The sequence below is a fragment of the Camponotus vicinus genome, unplaced genomic scaffold, assembly GCF_025532165.1.
Source record: "Camponotus vicinus isolate PSW18456_S1 unplaced genomic scaffold, iyCamVici1.0 SCAF_4, whole genome shotgun sequence".
Classification (NCBI taxonomy): Eukaryota; Metazoa; Arthropoda; class Insecta; order Hymenoptera; family Formicidae; genus Camponotus; species Camponotus vicinus.
Genome location: NW_028141976.1, coordinates 7,990,198 through 8,008,695, shown reverse-complemented (window position 1 = coordinate 8,008,695; position 18,498 = coordinate 7,990,198). Strand labels below are relative to the sequence as shown.

General features: G+C 27.8%; 1 protein-coding gene and 4 long non-coding RNA genes across 13 annotated transcripts in view; all 5 read right to left on the bottom strand.

Annotated features, from left to right (window-relative positions):
* Ten-m (teneurin transmembrane protein Ten-m) overlaps window positions 1-18,498 on the bottom strand; it is a 683,381-nt gene that overhangs the window by 407,596 nt on the left and 257,287 nt on the right. The window lies entirely within an intron of this gene.
* LOC145970583 (uncharacterized) lies at window positions 5,627-7,050 on the bottom strand. Its single transcript, XR_014438545.1, has 3 exons — window positions 6,890-7,050; window positions 6,161-6,548; window positions 5,627-6,036 (listed from the first exon to the last, which is right to left on the bottom strand). It is a non-coding gene; the product is annotated as an uncharacterized LOC145970583 (long non-coding RNA).
* Window positions 8,816-10,427, bottom strand: LOC145970585 (uncharacterized). The gene is made up of 3 exons (XR_014438546.1): window positions 10,263-10,427; window positions 9,584-9,899; window positions 8,816-9,384 (listed from the first exon to the last, which is right to left on the bottom strand). It is a non-coding gene; the product is annotated as an uncharacterized LOC145970585 (long non-coding RNA).
* On the bottom strand, window positions 12,155-13,745 carry LOC145970748 (uncharacterized). The gene is made up of 3 exons (XR_014438588.1): window positions 13,565-13,745; window positions 12,900-13,212; window positions 12,155-12,696 (listed from the first exon to the last, which is right to left on the bottom strand). It is a non-coding gene; the product is annotated as an uncharacterized LOC145970748 (long non-coding RNA).
* Window positions 15,489-17,079, bottom strand: LOC145970299 (uncharacterized). Its single transcript, XR_014438384.1, has 3 exons — window positions 16,937-17,079; window positions 16,253-16,565; window positions 15,489-16,053 (listed from the first exon to the last, which is right to left on the bottom strand). It is a non-coding gene; the product is annotated as an uncharacterized LOC145970299 (long non-coding RNA).

The following is an 18,498-nucleotide window of genomic DNA, read 5'->3' as shown; positions in this document are numbered from 1 at the left end:
TAAAGGATTAGGATGAAAATCCCCGAAATTATTAGGCGATATCCAAGTGGAAAATGGAGCGTTGGTGGGAAACGCTGACTGGTCAGCGACCGGTGGCGAATCGTCCATCTGTCCCTCGGGATAGTCGGTTCCTGTGTCTATGCTAAAGGGTCGACCGGGTAGGAGGCGCGGGTGTGGGAGTGACTGGAATTGGCGGGTGGACGAGAGGGGGATGAAAAGCCGCATTGTGCGTATAATCACGTTAACCACCCGTAAAATGGATAACTTTGCATGCCACGTGATCGTCATCGTTCTTTCACGATTAATGCACATACATACGTACAAATGTGTTGTCGCATTTATAGTGGAATATTGATATATAATTTGGAATATTGAAAATATATAAAATTGAGCTTTATAAACTCCGCAGATAGATGAGCGAAAGAGGGAACGTTTAAAAATCGAGTATCGAAAATATAAAAGCGCACAGATTAGCTCGCGTCACTCTGCAATCCCTCGGGTTCTGACCTCGCGATTCGCGATATCCCTCTAGCCTCGTTCAATCAATCCTTCCTCTCTATCGTTCTTTGTCCAGCTCGCCGGCCATCATAATTGCCGGTAGGTCATTTTTCATTAGTTGTTTCGCGTAACACGGCGACGGGGCAACACGGTGGCGGGCGGAAGAAGGACGGCGGTGATTGATGACGTTGTTTTTTCGTTGTTTCATAAATCCGGATTCTCGTTATCGATGGATCCGTAACGATACATATAAGCGCGCTTATAAAAATTGCCGAACGCTCCCGGTGGACGTTATCAACGAGGTCACGATTAAAAGGGGAGCTCTTCTCTTCTCCTTCTAATTACGAACAATAAGACGCGAAAACTGTTTCTGTCTCTCTCTCTCCCTCCCCGCTTTCCTATTCTATCGATCCGTCGAAAGAAGAACGAGCGAGGATCGCTCGGCTCGCGGAGCAATGGTTCCTGAAGTGTAATTTACGAGCCGAGAGTTCTTTATCCCTTTCGTCCCCCTCGTGTAACGAGTTCCCAAGGATATCGAAGTACTACATGGTCGTTTGGTCGCTAACTCGGCCCGTCGAATTTATCTACGGAACGCGATTCTTTCTTCTTTCCGTTCCTCGGTTAACGGAAAACAGTGAGTCGCCTCTTCGTAAACGGTTTAGCCATATAACCGTAGATTAAAGAGATGCTCCATCATCGTGTTTATTTATCACTCACCGAACGTGCATCCAATTAACATATCGGCTAACGTACCTGAAACAAACGAAAAAATATACTGTTAGAGAGAATGATTTTTATTTATGAGTAAAAGCAGTTGACGATATATGATTCGATACAAAGTAAACATGCGTCAAGATGTTTGCCAATTGTCGAAATTGTCTAGTGTTTAGCTTCAATCCTCAATTGTTCGCTTATTCTTGCCCAGATCTGACTCAACGTGAGCTTCCCCGGGGGTTACTACTTCCAGCATGTTACCCTTTCAACCAAGATTATCAGAAACAACTTTCATTTAGTCAGACTGGCGTCTTCCTTTTTGTTGTGCGATTACTGCAATTATGATAATTGCCGACGACACGGTAATCTTGCGCGACCCCTTCGAAAAGCTAACGTGTCTGATTGGGGGTTGTGTTGCTTTGTGGTTTTACACCGTGTAATATACACGTTGGATTTAATATCGGACGCCTTTGGAACGTTCGGGGCTGATTGTCAAGTCGGTCCGGTCAGGTTAAATGCGATCGTTTTACTACCCGTCATTCTCGTCTCGCTAAGTATTAACCCTCCCCGTACACTATCTAGGGTCGACCAATTTGCATACTGGCCCGTCTATTACATCCTGACCTAACACTGACGGACTTCTCGGCGGTGCGATGGGCGGGAAGGGAGAGAGTCGGTTCACACGGCTGCCGGGGTTCACTTGCATAATGGACCTAACTATTCGATACTCTTGACTATCCTCCCTACGTGACTAATTGATCGGTAATCAAATTGACCCACTTGCACGCTCCGCATACATTAAATTCCACATTGTGAAAATACATTGTGCGAGTGAATTAAGCAAAGTTATATAATTCCTAGTATCTTTACAGCGAAATGTGCATATATTTCAACTAAACTGCTGCGCGTTTCAACCTTTATCTATGTATCTCGCTAGCGCTCTACAAAAACTTTCGATAAGCAAGGCGTGTCAAATTCATTTTAGTTTCCAAACGGGTCATGAGCGATTTCACACCATGTCTGAACCGACACGTTTTTAACACGCTGAAAAAGCGAGAGCTGATATGTTTTTTAATGGTGTATTTTGAAGTCTATGTATGAAAGAAATGCAAAACACAACAGCGGGTGGTCCGCAGCCACTTTGTTGGCGGATCGCGTGTTCGATTGTTCTCCGTTGATAAGCTCTTCTCGCGTATAAAACGATAATGAAGGAGTGTCAGCTGTGTTAATACAGAATGGGTACTCTAAGCGCTTTTCCAGAAGATTGATTAATTATTACAACTCAGCATATAACCTGCGTTTAATCTTGCATTTTTTTGCACTTGATCTTCTTTGCGCTTCGCGTAGAATGTGATTTTCCTTATCTCGCGAACCGCTAGACTCTCGAACAATTTGCGGAATAATTTTCAAATGACGCAAACACATACTCGTGCAAGTGAAAAATATTATCTTCGTAGCTTCCAGCACAATTTTATGTATATCTCCAAAATGGGACACAATCTTTTTCTTTATACAAATTATGCAATTTGTATTCCGTTTAAAGGTTGATCCGTATCCGCTTTATGATTATGCTATGTATGCGTTTTTCTAGCTTGCACAGTTTTTATTTAGGGCAGAGAAAATGTATCAAAACTGACATAAATTTATGATCGCAGATATTTATTGGATACTGTAATCTCTATAAGCTTACATCTCAATTTTGGTGATATTGTTTTTAAACTTTTTGATAAAAGAACTTTTTTAATAGCGAGCAAAAAATGAGATTGGGAAATTGTTTCCTAACACCGATATTCTCGCTGAAATATAGTAAAAACATAGTAAAAATAAAGAAATGTAGTAAAAATCACAAAAAAGATGAAGAGATGAAAAAGTAAAATAGAGATGCAAATAAAACAAATTTAAAAATATACAAACATATACCGTAATAGCACGTTATAAAAAAATAGCATGTACTGTTACTGCTATTCAGATTATGTAATTAACAAAAAAAAATTATAAGAAAAGTTTTTAAATTTTAAGAACTCTTAATACAAGCTGTGATTTAGCATATAAACGAGCAACGAATCCACAATTTTGAGCGTCTTGGAAAAGCTCTAATAGTTAGTTTACTCTGATAAGTAAATTAATTAGCAAGACTAAATTTATATAATAAGTATATATGAAGTATGGTAACATATATATATTTTATAGCATATTGATATATAATATACCTATATGATAGTATGATAAAAGTACATATGTTGATTAAATTATATATAACACCAATTTTTTAGCAGATACGAGAAATATAATATTTTCTTAAGCACTGGACAGAAGAAGCGTGATCGCGCCGCTTGACACTGAAACGGATAATAATGTTATAAATATTTTCATGTTTCCTTTTTATGTGACTTCTTATATTGGAATTGCTTTTCGGAATAGAATAATATTCATTACAAAAATTGCACGTTGCACCTGCAACGAATTTTGTAAAATACGGCCATACATAGGAATCCATAATATTCGTTTCGTATCAGAGACTGTATATGACTAAATTCAAACGAAGAATAATTTCAACGAAAAACATAGAAGCTAATAAAGGAAACAGAGAAAGGTCGTGAGAAAATGTCTTTGTACAAATGTAAATATTGATACACAATTTAAATCTGCCTAACTATTCTACGATTAGTTGCTTATTCACTGCTGGTCTCATTGTTTGTAGGAAAAAATTATAGAAAGAGAAATTAAATAATCATAAATATTAAAATAAGTGTGAATATTAAAAATTACTAATCTTTGCAAGATAGATCTGTCTGTGAATCTGTATCTGTGAATTAGCAACAATTACTTCTATCAAAATAGGTTGCATAAATTATCACATCGATAAGAAAGGAAAAGTGCGAGATACATTAATCGAGGAGTATAACATATTTTTCTGCGTACTAGAATAACCCTATGTTAAAGAGATATATTATCTTATTTACTGAATAAATTTCTTACTTATCAAATTGCATCAAATACATATTACTTTTATTACAGTCAATGCACAAATCATTGAAATGGAAACAAACGCGGCTTATGTTATAATATTATATAATATTAAAAAAAAATATTTTTTACTATATTTAATTTAATAAATTAATTATCAGAGCTTTTGTAAGCAAGCAAGATTTATGTATGTCCACTTAATTAATAGCTAGAATAATTGTTCTAACAAATAAGTTATTGTTTTAAAATTTTTTGCATTGAAAATTTTATTATTGTTTTTTTTACATCTTTTTTATTATTGTACTAAAATAATTATAATTTATGATAATTTACTTATTTAAAAGTAAATACCTTAGGAACTCAAAAAAGATTCATTTTTTGATGATTCACTTATCTGTCCATATCCATTAAAATAAGTTTATTCGTCGATTTTTAAAAGAATGATTAGATACATTACTCTAAAATTTCTTTCCAAACATCTTTTCTAAAGGCATATTAAATACGTTTCAATTGCTTCTTTTTTAAGACTTTCTCGATTTTTCAGCGTACAATATCTAACAATAGGATGCAACTGTGTAGAGCTTATTGCGAGAGATGCAGAGTGGGATGCAAAAATTTATCGAGATTGAATTATATAGAAATTTCTATAAGCTTATTGAATTTGAAATTTAATTCAAAATTGATGTAACGAATATAAATAGAGGAATCATAGGATAAATAATTGATTATAATTTTTCTATAGTGTAATAAACCTATAGAATAATAAATAGTTTATCATAAAGATTTTATTAATTTTGATTTTTACAACAAACATTTTTTAGAAGCACGAAGTTTTAAAATATTTAATTTTGTACAATAAATAACATTTTATTCTCATCACATTATTATATTGCTATGACAGAAAATTACATTAAAATAATTTTTTTCATCTTTAATCTAAATATTTTGAAAAATTATTACATAATAGAATATTTGAGAGCTAAGATTGTTTCCGGCATAAAAAAAATACAAGAAATTATAAAATTACTTTTACTCCTCATCTTCTTCATTATTCTTTCGTTTTATAATACATAACAATTAAGAGATTTAGCTTAAAATAATGAGATTAAGGTTTAAAATAATTTGTAAGAAAATAAATTAAAATTTTAATTATATAGAATTATTTTTGATACATAATTGATTACTTTTAAAAAATTATTTTCAAAATCAATGACGGATGTAAAAATCATGACATATGTAATATCCGTTATATACAATATTATGTAATAAATTTTTCTATACAAATAGTATGAAAATAATATGTCTCACATATATGTGTATATGTATGTGTATATATATATATATATATATATATATATATGTATGTATGTACATATGTATGTATGAGTATCGAATACTTTTAAAAAATTATTTTCGAAATCAATAACAGACCATATGTAATATCTGAGAGATGATAAATATAAAATTATGTAATAAATATTTGAATAGATATTAATAGTATGAAAAATAGCCGAAAATATATCTTTGTCGATGTTTGATAAATACATAATAAATAAACAATATATTTGTAAAACTGTAGATGTATTGTAATTATAATTTCATGTTATATTACATAATGTTACGTCAAAAAGCAAATTATTATTCATCAAAGCGTAAAATTTTTCCATTTCCTTAAATATATTTTCGAGTTCAGTAGGGCCATCATATTCAGCAATGTTATCAAAATCCGTTGACTGAGAGCTGTTTAACTCAGATTCTCCAAGATGTAGTGATATATAGTCGTTTTCATTGCCAAATTGATAAAAATTGCGTATTAGTTATTTGTAGCTGATTTTAAGAATGTCTATAGCACTTTGCCTAGAACGTAAAAAACTGTTTGTTAACCTGTTTCTTAATATTCATAATTTTTGTGATATAGATATATTAAATATCTTGAATTTGATGATTTTACTTATTATATATAATTTTATTCATTACGTACACAAAAATATATATGAATAGGTGAACGAAAAGAGATAAAATAATAATATTCGATTTATCGCCGTTTCGCTCTTATCTCGTTTATTTGAATTCCAAAGGTACATCGACTTTATGAGTGATCAAATGTTTCATTAAACAGACATAATTCTTTGGAAAAACTTGATTGCAATGTCGGCACGTTATTGTACTATCCTGATTTAATATAACATCATTACTATTTTCTATCCAGTTTTGACGTTCTGTCGCTGTATATTCATCAATTCCATGTTCAATTCTTAAATGTATTTTCATATCGATTGTAACGTAGTAAGATATATTATATATTTTATGACAACTATTACATTGTACTTTATCGTCTTGTATTGCAGAAAAGGAGCATTGACTTTCTCCTATTTTGGAAATTTTTTAAATGCCGTTTGAGTGCCACGCACTTTTGTAGAAACATGCCAAGCGGCGCGATAGCGCTTGTCTAATTCTGAGTGGAAAAAAGCTAAACGGCCAGCCTTGTTTATAATATTAAAAAAATGTACACTTGCACAGTGTTATATTACTTCAATTTCGTCTTAATTTACCTATGACCAAACGGTAACAGTAAAGACACGCTTCGACAAAAATCGAACGTGCAATTACTGTGAATTTACAAATTGATGCGCTGGCACTTTTAAGTCCTGAACAGAAGAAGCGCGATCGCGCCGATTGACACTGAAACGGATAATAATGTTATAAATACCTTTATGTTTCCTTTTTATGTGACGTATTATATTGGAATTGGATTTCTGAAGAGAATAATACTTATTACAAAAATTGCAAGTTGCTCCTGTAATGTTTTTTGTAAAATACGGCCATGCATAGCAAGCCATAATATTCGTTTTGTATCAGAGACTGTATATGACTAAATTCAAACGAAGAATAATTTCAACTAAAAACATAGAAGCTAATAAAAGAAACAGAGAAAGGTCGTGAGAAAATGTCTTTGTATAAATGTAAATATTGAAATACAAAATTTAAATCTGCCTAACTAATTTTACGATTAGTTGCATATTCACTGCTGGTAATCTCATTGTTTGTAGGAAAAAATTACAGAAAGAGAAATTAAATAATCATAAATATTAAAATAAGTGTGAATATTAAAAATTACTAATCTTTGCAAGATAGATCTGTCTGTGAATCTGTATCTGTGAATTAGCAACAATTACTTCTATCAAAATAGGCATAAATTACCACATCGATAAGAAAGGAAAAGTGCGAGATACATTAATCGAGGAGTATAATATATTTTTCTGTGTACCAGAATAACCCTATGTTAAAGAGATATATTATCTTATTTATTTAATAAATTTCTTACTTATCAAATTGCATCAAATACATATTAGTTTTATTACAGTCAATGCACAAATCATTGAATTGGAAACAAACGCGGCTTATGTTATAATATTATATAACATTTAAAAGAAATATCTTGTTACTATATTTAATAAATTAATTATCAGATTTTTTGTAAGCAAGCAAGCTTTATGTATGTCCACTTAATTAATAGCTAGAATAATTGTTCTAACAAATAAGTTATTGTTTTAAAATTTTTTGGATTGAAAATTTTATCATTGTTTTTTTTACATGATTTCATTTTTGTAGTAAAATAATTATAATTTACGATAATTTATTTATTTAAAAGTAAATACCTTAGGAACATAAAAAATATTCATTTTTTGAAGATTCACTTATCTCTCTATATCCATTAAAATAAGTTTATTCCTCGATTTTTAAAAGAATGATTAGATACATTACTTTAAAATTTCCTTCCAAACATCTTATCGAGAGGCATATTAAATAGGTTTCAATTGCTTCTTTTTTAAGACTTTTTCGATTTTTCAGCGTACAATATCTAACAATAGGAAGCAACTGTGGAGAGTTTATTGCGTGAGATGCAGGGTGGGATGCAAAAATTTATCGAGATTGAAATATATCGAGATTGAATTATATTGAAATTTTTATAAGCATATTGAATTTGAAATTTAATTCAAAATTGATATAACGAATATAAATAGAGGAATCATGGCATAAATAATTGATTATAATTTTTTTATAGTGTAATAAACATATAAAATAAAAAATAGTTTATCATAAAAATTTTTATTAATTTTGATTTTTACAATAAACATTCTTTAGAAGCAAGAAGTTTTAAAATATTTAATTTTGAACAATAAATAACATTTCGTTCTTATCACATCATATATTGTTATGACATAGAAAATTACATTAAAATAATTTTTTTCATCTTTAAACAAAATTTTTTAAAAAATTATTACATAACATAATATTTGAGAGATAAGATTGTTTCCGGCGTAAAAAAATTACAAGAAATTATAAAATTACTCTTTTCTTCTCATCTTCTTCATTATTCTTTCGTTTTATAATACATAACAATTAAGACATACAGCTTAAAATAATGAGATTAAATATTAAAATGATTTCTAAGAAAATAAACTAAAATTTTAATTACAAATACTTATTTTTAATACATAATTGATGTCTTTTAAAAAATTACTTTCAAAATCAATGATAGATGTAGAAATCATGACATATGTAATATCTGTTATATACAATATTATGTAGTAAATTTTTCTATACAAATAGTATGAAAAAAATATGTCTCATATATATGTATATATGTATGTACATATGTATGTATGTGTACCGAATACTTTTAAAAAGTTATTTTCGAAATCAATAACAGATCATGACATATGTAATATCTGGGAGATGTTAAATATAATATTATGTAATAAATTTTTTAATAGATACTAATACTATGATATTAATACATACTATGACTACTAAATGATATTAATACTATAGATATTAATACTATGAAAAATAACCGCAAATATATCTTTGTCGATGTTTGATAAATTCTTAATAAATAAACAATATATTTGTAAAACTGTAGATGTATTGTAATTATAATTTCATGTTATATTACTTAATGTTACGTCAAAAAGCAAATTATTACTCATCAAAGCGTAAAATTTTTCCATTTCCTTAAATATATTTTCGAGTTCAGTAGGGCCATCATATTCAGCAATGTTATCAAAATCCGTTGACTGAGAGCAGTTTAACTCAGAATCTCCAAGATGTAGTGATATATAGTCATTTTCATTGCCAAATTGATAAAAATTGCGTATTAGTTATTTGTAGCTGGTTTTAGGAATGTCTATAGAACTTTGCCTAGAACGTAAAAAACTGTTTGTTAACCTGTTTGATGTTAATATTCATAATCTTTGTGATAAAGATATATTAAATATCTTGAATTTGATGATTTTACTTATTATATATAATTTTATTCATTAGGTATACAAAAATATATATGAATAAGTTAACGAAAAGAGATAAAATAATATTCGATTTATCGCCGTTTCTCTCTTACCCTGTTTATTGGAATTCCAAAGGTACATCGACTTGATCATGAGTGACCAAATGTTTCATTAAACAGACATAATTCTTTGGAAAAACTTGACCGCAATGTCGGCACGTTATTGTACTATCCTCATTTAATATAACATCATTACTATTTTCTATCCAGTATTGATGTTCTGTCGCTGTATATTTATTAATTCCATGTTTACTTATTAAATGTAATTTCATAATGGCTTTTATGGTGTAATGTATATTATATATTTTATGACAAGTATCACATTCTACTTTATCGTCTTGTGTTACAGTAAAGGTACGTTCGCTTTCTCCTATTTTGGAAATATTTTGTTTAAGTGCCATTTGAGTGTCACGAACTTTTGTAGAAACTCGATCGAAAAATGTCAAGCGGCGCGAAAGCGTTTGTTTTCTAATTCTGAGTCGAAAAAAGCTAAGCGGTCAGCCTTGTTTATAATATTAAAAAATGTACACTTGCAGAGTTGCTTCAATTTTGTCTTAATTTGCTTATGACCAAACGGTAACAGTAAAGACACGCATCGACGAAGACCGAACATGCAATTACTGTGAATTTACAAATTGATGCGCTGGCACATTTAAGCACTGAACAGAAGAAGCGTAATCGCGCCGCTTGATTCTGAAACGGTTAATAATGTTATAAATATAGCATAAATTACCTATATGTTTCCTTCTTATGTGACTTTTTATACTGGAATAGTTTTGTTGAAGAGAATAATACTTATTACAAAAATTGCACGTTGCACCTGGAACTATTTTTGTAAAATACGGCCATACATAGGAGGAACCCATAATATTCGTTTTGTATCAGAGACTGTATATGACTAAATTCAAACGAAGAATAATTTCAACGATAAACATAGAAGTTAATAAAGGAAACAGAGAAAGGTCGGGAAAAAATGTCTTTGTATAAATGTAAATATTGATACACAATTTAAATGTGCTTAACTAACTTTACGATTAGTTGTTTATTCACTGCTGGTAATCTCATTGTTTGTAGGAAAAAATTACAGAAAGTGAAATTAAATGATCATATATATTAAAATAAATGTGAATATTAAAAATTATAGATCTGTCTGTGAATCTGTATCGACGAATTAGCAACAATTACTTCTATCAAAATGGGTATAAATTACTACTTTGATAAGAAAGGATAAGTGCGAGAAACATTAATCGAGGAGTATAATATATTCTTCTGTGTACCAGAATAACCCTATGTTAAAGAGATATATTATTTATTTAATAAATTTCTTACTTATCAAAATGCATCAAATACATGTTACTTTCATTACAGTCAATGCACAAATCATTGAATTGGAAACAAATGCGGCTTATGTTATAATATTATATAATATTAAAAAGAAATATTTTGTTAATATATTTAATAAATTTATTATCAGATCTTTTGTAAGCAAGCAAGCTTTATGTATGTCCACTTAATTAATAGCTAGAATAATTGTTCTAACAAGTAAGTTATTGTTTTAAAATTTTTTGGATTAAATATTTTATCATTGTTTTTTTTACATCTTTTTTATTATTGTACTAAAATAATTATAATTTATGATAATTTACTTATTTAAAAGTAAATACCTTAGGAACTCAAAAAAGATTCATTTTTTGATGATTCACTTATCTCTCTATATCCATTAAAATAAGTTTATTCGTCGATTTTTAAAAGAATGATTAGATACATTACTCTAAAATTTCTTTCCAAACATCTTATGGAAAGGCAAATTGAATACGTTTCAATTGCTTATTTTTTAAGACTTTCTCAATTTTGCAGCGTACAATATCTAACAATAGGCAGCAACTGTGGGGAGCTCATTGTGTGAGATGCAGGGTGGGATGCAAAAATTGATCGAGATTGAATTATATAGAAATATTTATAAGCTTATTGAATTTGAAATTAATTTCAAATTTGATGTAATGAATATAAATAATAGAATCATAGGATAAACAATTGATTATAATTTTTCTTTAGTGCAATAAACCTATAGAATGATAAATAGTTGATCATAAAAATTTTATTAATTTTGATTTTTACAACAAACTTTTTTTAGAAGCAAGAAGTTTTAAAACTATACTTAATTTTGAACAATAAATAACATTTTATTCTTATCACATTATATATTGCTATGAAATAGAAAATTACATTAAAATAATTTTGTTCATCTTTAATCTAAATTTTTTGAAAAATTATTACATAATAGAATATTTGATAGCTAAGATTGTTTTCGGCGTAAAAAAATTACAAGAAATTATAAAATTACTTTTTTCTTCTCATCTCCTTCATTATTCTTTCGTTTTATAATACATAACAATTAAGAGATTTAGCTTAAAATAATGAGATTAAGGTTTAAAATAATTTGTAAGAAAATAAACTAAATTTTTAATTATAAATAGTTATTTTTGATACATAATTGATTACTTTTAAAAAATTACTTTCAAAATTAATGACAGAGGTAAAAATCATGACATATGTAATATCTGTTATATACAATATTATGTAATAAATTTTTCTATACAAATAGTATGAAAAAAATATGTCTCATATATATGTGTATATGTATGTGTATATATATTTATATATGTATGTACATATGTATGTATGTGTACCGAATATTTTAAAAAAATTATTTTCAAAATCAATGACAGATCATGACATATATAGTATCTGAGAAATGTTAAATATAATATTATGTAATAAACTTTTAATAGATATTAATAGTATGAAAAATTGCCGAAAATATATCTTTGTCGATGTTTGATAAATACATAATAAATAAACAATATATTTGTAAAACAGTAGATACATTTTAATTATAATTTCATGTTATATTACTTAATGTTACGTCAAAAAACAAATTATTACTCATCAAAGCGTAAAATTTTTCCATTTCCTTACTTTTAAATATATTCTCGAGTTCAGTAGGGCCATCATATTCAGCAATGTTATCAAAATCCGTTGATTGAGAACTGTTTATCTCAGAATCTCCAAGATATAGTGATATATAGTCATTTTCATTTCCAAATCGATAAAAATTGTGTATTAGTTATTTGTATCTGCTTGTAGGAATGTCTATAGCATTTTGCCTAGAACGTAAAAAACTGTTTGTTAATTTGTTTGAGCTTTATATTTATGATCTTTGTGATAAAAATATATTAAATATCTTTAATTTGATGATTTTACTTATTATATATAATTTTATTCATTATGTACACAAAAATGTATGTAAATAAGTTAATTGAAAAGAGATAAAATAATAATATTCCATTTATCGCCGTTTCTCTCTTACCCCGTTTATTTAAATTCCAAAGGTACTTCGACTTTATGAGTGATCAAATGTTTCATTAAAGAGAAATAATTCCTTGAAAAAACTTGATCGCAATGTCGGCACGATATTGTACATCCCCGATTTAGTATAACATCATTACTATTTTCTATCCAGTTTTTATGTTCTCTCGCTATATTTTCATCAATTCTATGTTCATTTTTTAAATGTGTTTTCATAAGGATTTCAACGGTGTAAGCATAATTATATTTTTGATCACAATTATCACTTTGTACTTTATCGTCTTGTATTGCAGAAAAGGAGTATTCGCTTTCTCCTATTTTGGTAAATTTTTAAGTGCCGTTTGAATGCCATAAACTTTTGTAGAAACTCGATCGAAAAATTCCAAGCGGCGCGATAGCGCTTGTCTTCTAATTCTGAGTGGAAAATAGCTAAGCGGCCAGCCTTGTTTATAATATTAAAAAAATGTTCACTTGCAGTGTTATATTGCTTCAATTTTGTCTTAATTTGCCCATGACCAAACGGTAACAGTAAGACACGCATCGACAAAAACCGAACATGCAATTACTGTGAATTTACAAATTGATGCGCTGGCACTTTTAAGCACTGAACAGAAGAAGCGCGATCGTGCCGCTTGACACTGAAACGGTTAATAATGTTATAAATACCTCTATCATTCCATCGTATGTGAGTTCTTATATTGGAATTGCTTTTCGGAAGAGAATAATATTCATTACAAAAATTACACGTTGCACCTGCAAGGAATTTTGTAAAATACGGCCATACATAGGAATCCATAATATTCGTTTCGTATCAGAGACTGTATATGACTAAATTCAAACGAAGAATAATTTCAACGAAAAACATAGAAGTTAATAAAGGAAACAGAGAAAGGTCATGAAAAAATTTCTTTGTATAAATGTAAATATTGATACACAATTTAAATGTGCCTAACTATTTTACGATTAGTTGCTTATTCACAGCTGGTAATCTCATTGTTTGTACGAAAAAATTACAGAAACAGAAATTAAATAACCATAAATATTACAATAAGTATGAATATTAAAAATTACTAATCTTTGCAAGATAGATCTGTCTGTGAATCTGTATCTGTGAATTAGCAACAATTACTTCTATCCAAATAGGTTGCATAAATTACCACATCGATAAGAAAGGAAAAGTGCGAGATACATTAATCGAGGAGTATAATATATTTTTCTGTGTACCAGAATAACCCTATGTTAAAGAGATATATTATCTTATTTATTTAATAAATTTCTTACTTATCAAATTGCATCAAATACATATTATTTTTATTACAGTCAATGCACAAATCATTGAATTGGAAACAAACGCGGATTATGTTATAATATTATATAACATTTAAAAGAAATATTTTGTTACTATATTTAATAAATTAATTATCAGATTTTTTGTAAGCAAGCAAGCTTTATGTATGTCCACTTAATTAATAGCTAGAATAATTGTTCTAACAAATAAGTTATTGTTTTAAAATTTTTTGGATTGAAAATTTTATCATTGCTTTTTTTACATATTTTTCATTTTTGTACTAAAATAATTATTTACGATAATTTATTTATTTAAAAGTAAATACCTTAGGAACATAAAAAATATTCATTTTTTGAAGATTCACTTATCTCTCTATATCCATTAAAATAAGTTTATTCCTCGATTTTTAAAAGAATGATTAGATACATTACTTTAAAATTTCCTTCCAAACATCTTATCGAGAGGCATATTAAATAGGTTTCAATTGCTTCTTTTTTAAGACTTTTTCGATTTTTCAGCGTACAATATCTAACAATAGGAAGCAACTGTGGAGAGTTTATTGCGTGAGATGCAGGGTGGGATGCAAAAATTTATCGAGATTGAAATATATCGAGATTGAATTATATTGAAATTTTTATAAGCATATTGAATTTGAAATTTAATTCAAAATTGATATAACGAATATAAATAGAGGAATCATGGCATAAATAATTGATTATAATTTTTTTATAGTGTAATAAACATATAAAATAAAAAATAGTTTATCATAAAAATTTTTATTAATTTTGATTTTTACAATAAACATTCTTTAGAAGCAAGAAGTTTTAAAATATTTAATTTTGAACAATAAATAACATTTCGTTCTTATCACATCATATATTGTTATGACATAGAAAATTACATTAAAATAATTTTTTTCATCTTTAAACAAAATTTTTTAAAAAATTATTACATAACATAATATTTGAGAGATAAGATTGTTTCCGGCGTAAAAAAATTACAAGAAATTATAAAATTACTTTTTTCTTCTCATCTTCTTCATTATTCTTTCGTTTTATAATACATAACAATTAAGACATACAGCTTAAAATAATGAAATTAAATATTAAAATGATTTCTAAGAATATAAACTAAAATTTTAATTATAAATAATTATTTTTGATATATAATTGATTTCTTTTAAAAAATTACTTTCAAAATCAATGATAGATGTAGAAATCATGACATATGTAATATCTGTTATATACAATATTATGTAGTAAATTTTTCTATACAAATAGTATGAAAAAAATATGTCTCATATATATGTATATATGTATGTACATATGTATGTATGTGTACCGAATACTTTTAAAAAGTTATTTTCGAAATCAATAACAGATCATGACATATGTAATATCTGGGAGATGTTAAATATAATATTATGTAATAAATTTTTTAATAGATACTAATACTATGATATTAATACTATGACTACTAAATGATATTAATACTATAGATATTAATACTATGAAAAATAACCGCAAATATATCTTTGTCGATGTTTGATAAATTCTTAATAAATAAACAATATATTTGTAAAACTGTAGATGTATTGTAATTATAATTTCATGTTATATTACTTAATGTTACGTCAAAAAGCAAATTATTACTCATCAAAGCGTAAAATTTTTCCATTTCCTTAAATATATTTTCGAGTTCAGTAGGGCCATCATATTCAGCAATGTTATCAAAATCCGTTGACTGAGAGCTGTTTAACTCAGAATCTCCAAGATGTAGTGATATATAGTCATTTTCATTGCCAAATTGATAAAAATTGCATATTATTTATTTGTAGCTGCTTGTAGGAATGTCTATAGCACTTTGCCTAGAACGTAAAAAACTGTTTGTTAACCTGTTTGATGTTAATATTCATAATCTTTGTGATAAAGATATATTAAATATCTTGAATTTGATGATTTTACTTATTATATATAATTTTATTCATTAGGTATACAAAAATATATATGAATAAGTTAACGAAAAGAGATAAAATAATATTCGATTTATCGCCGTTTCTCTCTTACTCCGTTTATTGGAATTCCAAAGGTACATCGACTTGATCATGAGTGACCAAATGTTTCATTAAACAGACATAATTCTTTGGAAAAACTTGATCGCAATGTCGGCACGTTATTGTACTATCCTCATTTAATATAACATCATTACTATTTTCTATCCAGTATTGACGTTCTGTCGCTGTACATTCATCAATTCCATGTTCAATTAAATGTGATTTCATATTGATAGTAGCGCTGTAATGCTTATTATATTCTCTTCCACATTTATCACATTGTAATTTACCGTTTAGTAATACATTATAGGATAAAATGCTTACTCCTATTTTGGAAATATTTTGTTTAAGTGCCGTTTGAGTGCCATGGACTTTTGTAGAAACTCGATCGAAAAATGCCAAGCGGCGCGATAGCGCTTGTCTTCTAATTCTGAGTCGAAAAAAGCTAAGCGGCCAGCCTTGTTTATGATATTAAAAAAATGTACATCTGCAGAGTGTTATATTACTTCAATTTCGTCTTAATTTGTCTATGACCTATCGGTAACAGTAAAGACACGCATCGACAAAAACCGAACATGCAATTACTGTGAATTTACAAATTGATGCGCTGGCACTTTTAAGCACTGAACAGAAGAAGCGTAATCGCGCCGCTTGACTCTGAAACGGTTAATAATGTTATAAATATAGCATAAATTACCTTTATGTTTCCTTCTTATGTGATTTTTTATACTGGAATAGTTTTGTTGAAGAGAATAATACTTATTACAAAAATTGCACGATGCACCTGGAACGATTTTTGTAAAATACGGCCATACATAGCAAGCCATAATATTCGTTCTGTATCAGAGACTGTATACGACTAAATTCAAACGAAGAATAATTTCAACGACAAACATAGAAGTCAATAAAGGAAACAGAAAAAGGTCGGGAAAAAATGTCTTTGTATAAATGTAAATATTGATACACATTTTAAATCTGCCTAACTAATTTTACCATTAGTTGCTTATTCACTGCTGGTAATCTCATTGTTTGAAGGAAAAAATTACAGAAAGTGAAATTAAATAATCATAAATATTAAAATAAGTGTGAATATTAAAAATTATAGTTCTGTCTGTGAATCTGTATCTGTGAATTAGCAACAATTACTTCTATCGAAATAGGTAGCATAAATTACCACATCGATAAGAAAGGAAAAGTGCGAGATACATTAATCGAGGAGTATAATATATTTTTCTGTGTACCAGAATAACCCTATGTTAAATAAATATATTATCTTATTTATTTAATAAATTTCTTACTTATCAAATTGCATCATATATATATTACTTTTATTACAGTCAATGCACAAATCATTGAATTGGAAACAAACGCGGCTTATGTTATAACATTATATAATATTTAAAAAAAATATTTTGTAACTATATTTAATAAATTAATTATCAGAGCTTTTGTAAGCAAGCAAGCTTTATGTATGTCCACTTAATTAGTAGCTAGAATAATTGTTCTAACAAATAAGTTAATGTTTGAAAATTTTTTGTATTAAAAATTTTATGATTGTTTTTTTACATCTTTTTCATTTTTGTACTAAAATAATTATAATTTACGATAATTTAGTTGTTTAAAAGTAAATACCTTAGGAACTTAAAAAAGATTCATTTCTTGGAGAATCACTTATCCCTCTATATCCATTAAAATAAGTTTATTCCTCGATTTTTAAAAGAATGATTAGATACATTACTTTAAAATTTCTTTCCAAACATCTTTTCGAGAGGCATATTAAATACGTTTCAATTGCTTATTTTTTAAGAGTTTCTCGATTTTTCAGCGTACAATACCTAACAATAGGAAGCAACTGTGGAGAGCTTATTGCGTGAGATGCAGGGTGGGATGAAAAAATTGATCGAGATTGAATTATATAGAAATTTTTATAAGCTTATTGTATTTGAAATTTAATTCAAAAGTTATGTAACGAATATAAATAGAGGAATCATAGGATAAATAATTGATTATAATTTTTCTATAGTGTAATAAACCTATAGAATAATAAATAGTTCATCATAAAAATTTTATTAATTTTGATTTTTACAAGAAACTTTTTTAGAAGCAAGAAGTTTTAAAATATTTAATTTTGAACAATAAATAACATTTTGTTCTTATCACATCATATATTGCTATGACATAAAGAATTACATTAAAATAAATTTTTCATCTTTAAACAAAATTTTTTAAAAAATTATTACATAATATAATATTTGAGAG